General features: G+C 40.3%; 1 long non-coding RNA gene across 1 annotated transcript in view; it reads right to left on the reverse strand.

The window, feature by feature from the left end:
- Nucleotides 1-7857, reverse strand: part of LOC306645060 — a 99823-nt gene extending 91966 nt beyond the window's left edge. The window contains exons 1-2 of the long non-coding RNA XR_013759526.1: nucleotides 7817-7857; nucleotides 7396-7576 (exon numbers count right to left, since the gene is read on the reverse strand). This is a non-coding gene — a long non-coding RNA (uncharacterized lncRNA). The remainder of the gene's footprint in view (nucleotides 1-7395; nucleotides 7577-7816) is intronic.
- Nucleotides 7858-8519: the final 662 nt, after the last annotated feature.

Raw genomic sequence — 8519 nt, forward strand, 5'->3', positions numbered from 1 at the left:
AGAACCAGCTTAGTGGGAAAATGCCTTGACTAACTTCTTTGGATTATAGGGATGTGGGGAGGGGTGGGGAAATATGCAGACTGCAGGGAGGGGTTGTGGACCCCTCGCTCAGAAAGAAGAGGCAGGAAGGCAAAGAAAGGCAAGAAGAAAGCAACAGCTTTAGAAAAAGACTTTGGTGCGGCACCATATGCCCCATCCTCAAAAACACAACTTAAAATCTTAAATAAATGTATAAACTTATAAAATGCTTGCTGAAAGAGGATTTTATGAATTAGTCTGCAGGCATAGGGTGAGGCAAAAACCACATGAGTTCCACCTGGAATGGTGACAGGTGATACCATAAAAAAATGTTTCATAAATTCAGAAGTAGAAAGGACCCCTTGATTTTGGAGTTTCATAAAGAAGGGGACACATAGGCGGGCGTAGGGGCACATGTCTGTAATCCCAGGAACTCAGGAGGCTGAGGCAGGAGGATCTCAAGTTTGAGGCCAGCCTGGCAATTAAGTGAGACCCTGTCTCAAAATTTAAAAAGTAAAAAAAGGGACTGGGGATTTTTTTTCTCAGTGGTAGAAAGTGGTCGAGTGCCCCTGGGCTCAATCCTCAGTACGGGGGTGGGGGTGGTGAGCGGGGAAGGTCCTTTCTTTGTGCAAAAATTACACAAAAATGGGAGGCAGGGTTGAATTTGGTCTGCAGGTCAGTTTGCTGACTCTGATTTTCCTAAACCCTCCCTTCTTTTGGGCTCTTATCCAGGTGGGTCTGAGTGCAGGCTGAACAGCCCCTGGGCTGGGCGGGGCTCCCAGTTGTTTGCCTCACTCCTCTCCCCTATTAAACCACACAGGTTTGTTTGTGAACCTCAGCACACATCCTGGCATGAGGATCTCTCCTCCACCCTTACAGCTCCTCCTGCCCAACAGAAGAAAAGTAATTGTCTGCTTTCTCCGCAGGAGGCAGCTATAAAATAAGAGAACCGCCACCACTTAAGATAACCTTGGTGGTGCTAAGCTCTAGGGACAAGATAAAGGGGCATCCCACAAGAAACAAGTCTTGCTAATGATGTGCTTCAAACAGAATGAACATCACAGAAAGAAACCTCTAGAGAAGGTAGAGAAGTCATTGCTAAGGATCTGAATCCAAGGAGGGAGTCCTGCAGCCAGAAATGGAAATGCTTCACTCATCCAGGAGGCCAAGGCCAAAGGTCAAGACACAGGAGCAAGGCAGGAAAGCACTTCTGCTCAGGGTCATTGGACACCATAGGTCCAGCATAGGCTCAGTCTCCATAAGGGGAGACTGAGAACAACAACAGCCAACACTTGTTAATTAAGCTGGTATGTTCTAGGTACTATATTACTGGGATTTTTAAATAATTCATTATTATTATATTATTACTTTGTGTGGGGGGCAGGGAACTGAACCCAGGGCATTGAAGATGCTAGCAGCACCACTGAGCTCTACTCCAGACTTTTTTTTTTCTTTCTGAGATAGGATCTCACTAAATTAATTACCCAGACTTCTGCCTCAGCCTCCTGAGTAAATAGGATTATAGACATGTATCACTGCATCTAACTTCCTTAAATTCATTTTTTAAAAAAAATTTATTGAGGCTGTTTCTCCTTCTGGAGATGGCCCACATTCTCCCTTGAATGAGCCTCTACTTTCCTAAATACACCTGGGTTCGATCCCCAGTACCACCAAAAAAAAAAAAAAATCTGTCATAGGAAATAGGGAGATCAGAGATTTCCCCCAGGAAGTGAGTCTTAGATTTAAATGCAGTGATTAATTAGTGATGAGGAGGGAGGTAAGACTAGCCCAGGCAGAGGAAACAGCATGTACAAAGGCCCTGTGATAGACACAAAGGGCCACAGCAAGCACAATTTGAGGTTTATGTAGCTGAGAAGAAACAGTTAAGGGTCAGCCTATGCTAGCGAAGTTAAAAAAAGGGCAGGGAGGAGCTCAACTAAGATCTTGTTAGGGTACTTACTTTCTTTAAATACTGAAACCATGGCACAAAAACTCAAGTAACATGCATAAGGTTGTACACACACCTAATAAAAGATGGAGCCAGAAAACTAGTCTGTTAACCTCCAGACCTGACTTCCACACTCTCTTGGTTAACTTTGGTTTTATGTTTATCTGATGTCTTTTAATGAAATTCCCAGTTTGTTCAACCAAATTAAAAGGAAAGAGATTTTATATAGGCCTAGGCCACAAGGATAACTGGGTCCTGACACTAGCAGGAAAGCAGAGGGTAACTTGTAGAGGGTTCCTTCAGAGAAGGATGTGCAAGGATTAGGACTAGCTATATGTTCTGTATTCTCTTTTCATCTCTGATGTCTTTTACGGAGTATTATTAAATCTTTCTTTTTTCTCTGTGTCAAAGAATAGTGTTCAGGGTATCAGCCTAGTGTAGTGGTGCAGGTCTATAATCCCAGCAACTCAGGAGGCTGTGGCTCGAAGAATGAAAGTTCATGGCCAGTCTCAGCACCTTAGCAAGGCCCTAAGCCATTTAGTGAGACCCTGTCTCAAAATAAAAAATAAAAAGGGGCTGGAAATATGGCTCAGAGGTTAAGGACCCCGGGTTCAATCCCTGGTACAAACACACACACACACACACAGAGACAGAGACATATATATATACAGATAGAAGGACTATCCCCCAACACCCTAAACTAGCTTTGATACCTGTCCCTACTGCACTCTGTTTTTCCAGTACTAGGGATTGAACCCACGGTGCTCTACCATTGGCTACTTCCCTAGCTCTTTATTTTTTATCTTAAGACAGGGCCTTGCTAAATTGCTGAGGCTGGCCTCGAACTTGCGATCCTCCTGCCTCTGTCTCCCAAGGTGCTGAGAGTATAGATATGCATGTTTCTTCTTGAACGAGCCTCTGTCTGCCTCTGCAGATGTGTGTTCATCGCCTCATTTCCCTCTTCTGAGAAAACAGGCTGACTTGTCCCATGAGAAGCTCATATCCCCTCTTTAATTCCATGCTGTCCCCTCTGTGGAGGAGCACGTGATTAGCCCTGACCCTTTGTCTAGATATCCTTTCTCTTTAAGAATCCATCCATAACCTCCTCCTCACCTAGCCTGAATGCTATATTCCTTCTCCTGTGCTTACAGTGGTACCTACATAAAAGGCTAACTATCCTACTGTTCATCTGCTGTTAGTGGTCACCTCTGCCACGGACCCTCAGCTGGTGAACTCTGAGACAACAAAGGACATATTTGATTAAGTATTTTCCATATGAAAATTAACTTATTATGCCCCACTTTCCTTATGGATGTTAAATTGTTTAACTTGTTAACTCCACTTGCTTTTGCCTCTAAGTATCTCTTATTTCTATCTTTTGGAATTTGCCTTCCACTGGACTTGATATCAGCAGTTCTAAAAGTGGGGTCCCAGATCCAACATCAATATCATCAGCATCACCTGGGAACTTGCTAAGCAATGCAAATCTCCAGCACTTCTCTGACCTCTGAAAACTCTCAGGGTAGGGTTCAGCATTCTGTTTTTTAATAAGTGCTCCAGGTGATTCTGATGCACACTGAATGTTTAAGAAATAGTGCCTTACAGAAGTTATTGCTCATTAAATTGTTGAAGGGCTAAGGATGGAACTCAATGGTATAGTACTTGCCTAGTATGTGTCAGGCCCTGGGTTCAATCCCCAGTACCACCAAAAAAAAAAGAAAAAAAAATGTTGTTCATTCCCTGAGGATGACAATGGGCTATTTTTAATTTCAAAAGAAACAGTAATGGAAGAAATTACCAGTAAAGCTTTTATGAGGCGTTCTGAGAAATTTTTTTCTGACATAGTATTTCAAATAGATGATTATTTCAAAGAAGGAGAAATGGTTGGAGTTTTTTTTGTTTGTTTATTTGTTTTGGTTTGGTTTTTTTGTCTGTTTTTGTGGTAATGGAGAACATGGGGGTGCTGGGCCGCTGAGTCACACCTCTAGCCCTTTTTATTTTTTATTTTGAGACAGGGTCTCACCAGGTTTCCCAGGCTGGCCTCAAACTTGTAATCCTCCTGTCTCAGCCTCCTGAGGTAGCTGGGGTTACAGGTGTGTGCCACCGAGTCCAGCATGCTTAATATGGGCTTAAAAACAAGACAAATTCTCTTGTCTGACTCAATCTGGCTTGGGTGTGGTCTTGCTGAAGCAGTGTGGAGGAGACTGCCCTCACAGGTTCCTTCTAGTGTGCAGTTTCTCTGCTTCTAGAATAGTCTATGTGCTATCAAAGAAAGGCAAGTTAGGAATTAGAGCAGTACTGCTAGGGGACCTTGGGCTTCAGCCCATAAGGAAGTATTTATTTTTTTCCCTTCCTGAGGTCAGTCTTTGCCAGTCTATACTCATAAAAAGGGATGACCAGGACCTTTCCAGAAAGGTAACTGTTTGTTTTACAGCCATAAAAATGAATCCTTGCTTTGTTTTCAAAGGAACATGCTCTTCATGCAATCCATACAAACTGAATGACAAGTAGGTGAGGTCCAAGATCGGAGAGATAAAACTTCATTTGTTGATTTTTGGCCTAGAGCTGAAACAATGGGACAAAGGAGCGGCTTGTTGGTATAAGCTCTATAAAACACAATAATATTAGTCATGTAAACAGAAGAAAATAGGAGAGGCTTAAGGAGATAAATTACATCAAGTCACCACAGTAAGGATTAAAATATTCTGATTAAGCAAACACTAAAAGATCCAAAAGAAAGGATGAAGGGAAGAATGATAACTTCATATTTAGAGAACAATGGGTCCTCTATCTAGGGTGCTGTCTGACAAGGCCAGCTTTCAGAGGCTGCTGAAGCCAACTGTGATCGCCCATTAAGCTCCCACTTTTCATTAAAGAAAAAAAAAAAAAAAATCATCCTATGCCCAAATCACTGGCACACAAACCCACACATTTTTTCTTATTTTTTCCCCTATTCTCTTCTCCCCCTGCACGATTGCAAAGCAATCCATTTTGCTAGCTAAGCCTGAGAAAGAAAGAAAAGCACTCACAAGTTTCTAACTCTATTTGCATTCAGAAATGTGTTGGCTTAACTTCCAAAGTATGAATTGGTGGCTGCTCTCAAGCAATGGGGAAAATATCCAACTTATCAGTGTTTAAGACTGCCCAGTCAAAAAACCAAAGGACGAATGATCTCGCTGATAAGCGGATGATGACATATAATGGGGGGTGGGAGGGGTTAGCGTTAGGGTTAGGGTTAGGTTCAGGGTTAGGGATAAGGAGGGGGGCAAGAATGGAGGAAGGAAGGACTGTATAGAGGGAAAAGAGGGGTGGGAGGGGTGGGGGGGAAGGAAAAAAATAACAGAAGGAATCAAACAACATTACCCTATGTAAATGTATGATTACACAAATGGCATGCCTTTACTCCATGTACAAACAGAAACAACATGTATCGCATTTGTTTACAATAAAAAAAAAAAAAAGACTGCCCAGGAACCTGTGTGAACAGCAACTTTTTCATAACTGTTTTTCTATGGACATTTGAACAACTGAAGTATAGCTTACTATTTCAATGAACAAGGGCTGCCAAGTCTGGAGTTAATACTATATGTTTATATAACATATAGTATTAAAGTGCCCGTCTATAATGATGAAGAAATAATTCCCTGTCCCATGAAACTTATAATGCTGAAATTCACTAACTTACACTTTGTAAACTTCTTGGCAGTGACAATGAGCATAGGTTACCAAAACCAGTAAGCATGTTCAAAAAGTAAAGGTCTGGGGCTTAGTTCATTGGTGGAGTACTTGCCTTGCTCTCCGGCACTGAAAAATAATAATAATAATAATAATCTTTAAAAATAACCAGCCTCCCGGACCTGGCTCCAGGTCAAGAGTTGATAATTGTACAGCTAGACAGGACTCCAGTGCTTTTTTTTTCCAGGAAGGAATGTCCTTTGGGGTGGGATTGAGACTAGCTGTTCTCAAAATCAACTTTTATTGTTTTGTTTCTTTTAAAATATATATAAGTATTAAATGGAAAATAAGCAAGATGCAGAGAGTAGTAAAGAAAAATATTAAAACAAATTATGATCATAAGACTCACTTAAAACCACATTTTGTTTTATTTCCTACCAGGAAATAAGATGTACCTCTTTTTTTTAATATTTTTACTTGTAGATGGACACAATACCTTTATTTTGTTTGTTTGTTTTTTTATGTGGTGCTGGGGATCAAACCCAGTGCCTCACATGTGCTAGGCAAGTGCTACAACCCCAGTCCCTTAGGAGGCATTTCTAAAAACAAATAAACAAAAAGTATACACAAATGGTAATATAATTTTTCAATTATTCAGTTCAATATCATACTCTATATACTATTATGTAATCTACTTTTTTCAATTAAACATTTTCTTGCCAATAAAAAATTTAAAGCAAAGGTTATAATGTGGTGGCCAATGAATACTTTTGATTGGTTCACAGTGTTCAACCATGTGGAGCTGAGGAACAAAGGATTCTGTCATATGGCCTGTGGCCTTCACTGCAGTCCCCACCACTCCCTATTGTTCTGCATTCAAGATTGTTGGTTGCTATTTACAATTTCACTTACTCTGCCTTTTATTTTTAAATGGTAGAATTAAGAAAAAAGTGAAATAATTCCTCTCTCCATGTCTCCACTTTATATCCAGCCTACTTTCATTCATTTCTGTTATTGCTAGACATTTAGAAGACTTTTATTAAAATGAATTTTTATAAAGGCTCTCTGTGACTTCCATAATTTATTTAATCAAATCACTGCTGTTGGACATTCAAACTGTCTCCGGTTTGTTGATATTACCAATAAAACTGAAAATAATATCTTTTACATAAATGTTAAATATAAGTTCTTAGGGCTGGGAGTACAGCTTAGTGGTAAAGCACTCACCTAGCATGTGTGAAGACCTGGGCTGGATCCCCAACACCACACACATACACACACAGAGTTCTTGGAAGCAGAAATGCTTTCAAGCATTGCCAGGCAAGTGATTTAACACTGAGCTACACCCCCAACTCCAGCAGAATTGCTTTGAAAAGTAAGAGTATTTTTAAACTTTTTTTTTTTTTTTTTTTTTTTGGGTACCGGGGAATGAAACCAGGGGTGCTTTACCACTGAACCACACCCCCAGTCCTTTTTATTTTTGAGACAGGGTCTCACTAAGATGCAGAGGCTGGCCTCAAACCTTCAATCCTCCTGCCTCAGCTTCCCAAATCTCTGGGATTACAGGCAAGCGCCACCATGCCCAGCTGACAGCTACATTTTTAAAAGATATTCCTCAGATAGTTTTTGTTTGTTTTGTTTTGTTTGTAGTACTGGGGATCAAACCCAGGACCTTGCACAGGTTAGCCAAGGGCTCTCCCACTGAATTTCCCCAGATGACTTTTTAAGCACACACTGGTTTAAGAAATACTTACATAAGAGACTGTGCAAATGCAAGGAATCACTATGAAAAGCTGAGAGGAGCTGGAGGAGAGCAGAGGGAGGGGACTGGGGGCACCGTGAGCTTGGTGGCCTGGCCAGGCACGAGCTCTTCACCAAGGAGGTTCATGACATTGCAGAGAGAGATTATGAAAGCACAAATGTAAGGAGGAAAGCCTTAAAAGAACAGAAAATAGAGGTACCTATAAAAAATCTATTCATAAGATAGAGAACTTTAGAGGTTTAAAATCAAAGGGAAAAAAAAAGTATTCCAGATCTGACTACGTAAATATTAAATATTTCAGCATGTCAAAACAATTTCATGCAAAATTAAAATGAGAAGTCAGTATATATGATCAAATATAGCAATACTACTAATATACAAAGTTAAAATGCATTCAGAAAACTGTGACTCACCTGTAGAAAAATGAGCAACCACATGAATGGGTAATACCTAAAGAAAATACAATTGCCAATATATATGAAAAGTGAATATAAAATATTTATTAAAACAAAAATGTTATGTCATTTTTAACCTTTTCAATTGGCGCTTTTTTTTTTTTTTAACCAAAAATAAGCATACTACAGTTCTGGCACAAAAAATCAGGAAAATGAGCAAGTTCATCCACTATTAGTAAAAATATCTTTGGCATGAATTTTCTGAAAGACCTTTGGAAGTATTTTTGCTGGAACCAGGCTGGCACACGTCTGTAGCAACTCAGAAGACTGAGGAAGGAGGAATACAAGTTTCAGGCCAGCCTCAACAACTTAGTGAGGCCCTGAGCAACTTAGGTAGATCTTGTCTCAAAATGAAAATAATAATAATAATAATAATAATAATAATAAGAAGAAGAAGAAGAAGAAGAAGAAGAAGAACTGGGGATGCAGTTCAGTGGTAAAGCACCCCTGGCTTCAATTCTCAGTACCAAAAAAAAAAAAAAAAAAAAAAAGTTTTCCAGGCACAGTGGGCTTGCCTGTAATTGCAGAGACTGAGGCAGGAGGATTGCAAGTTTGAGGCCAGCCTCTACAAATTAGTGAGAACCTGTCTCAAAAATAAAAATAAAAAGGACCGGGGATTGTGACTGGGAAAGAGGGTAGGAAGGAATTCCCTTTTCTGCCA

The sequence above is a fragment of the Sciurus vulgaris genome (assembly GCF_902686455.1).
Source record: "Sciurus vulgaris genome assembly, chromosome: 15".
NCBI classification, from domain to species: Eukaryota; Metazoa; Chordata; class Mammalia; order Rodentia; family Sciuridae; genus Sciurus; species Sciurus vulgaris.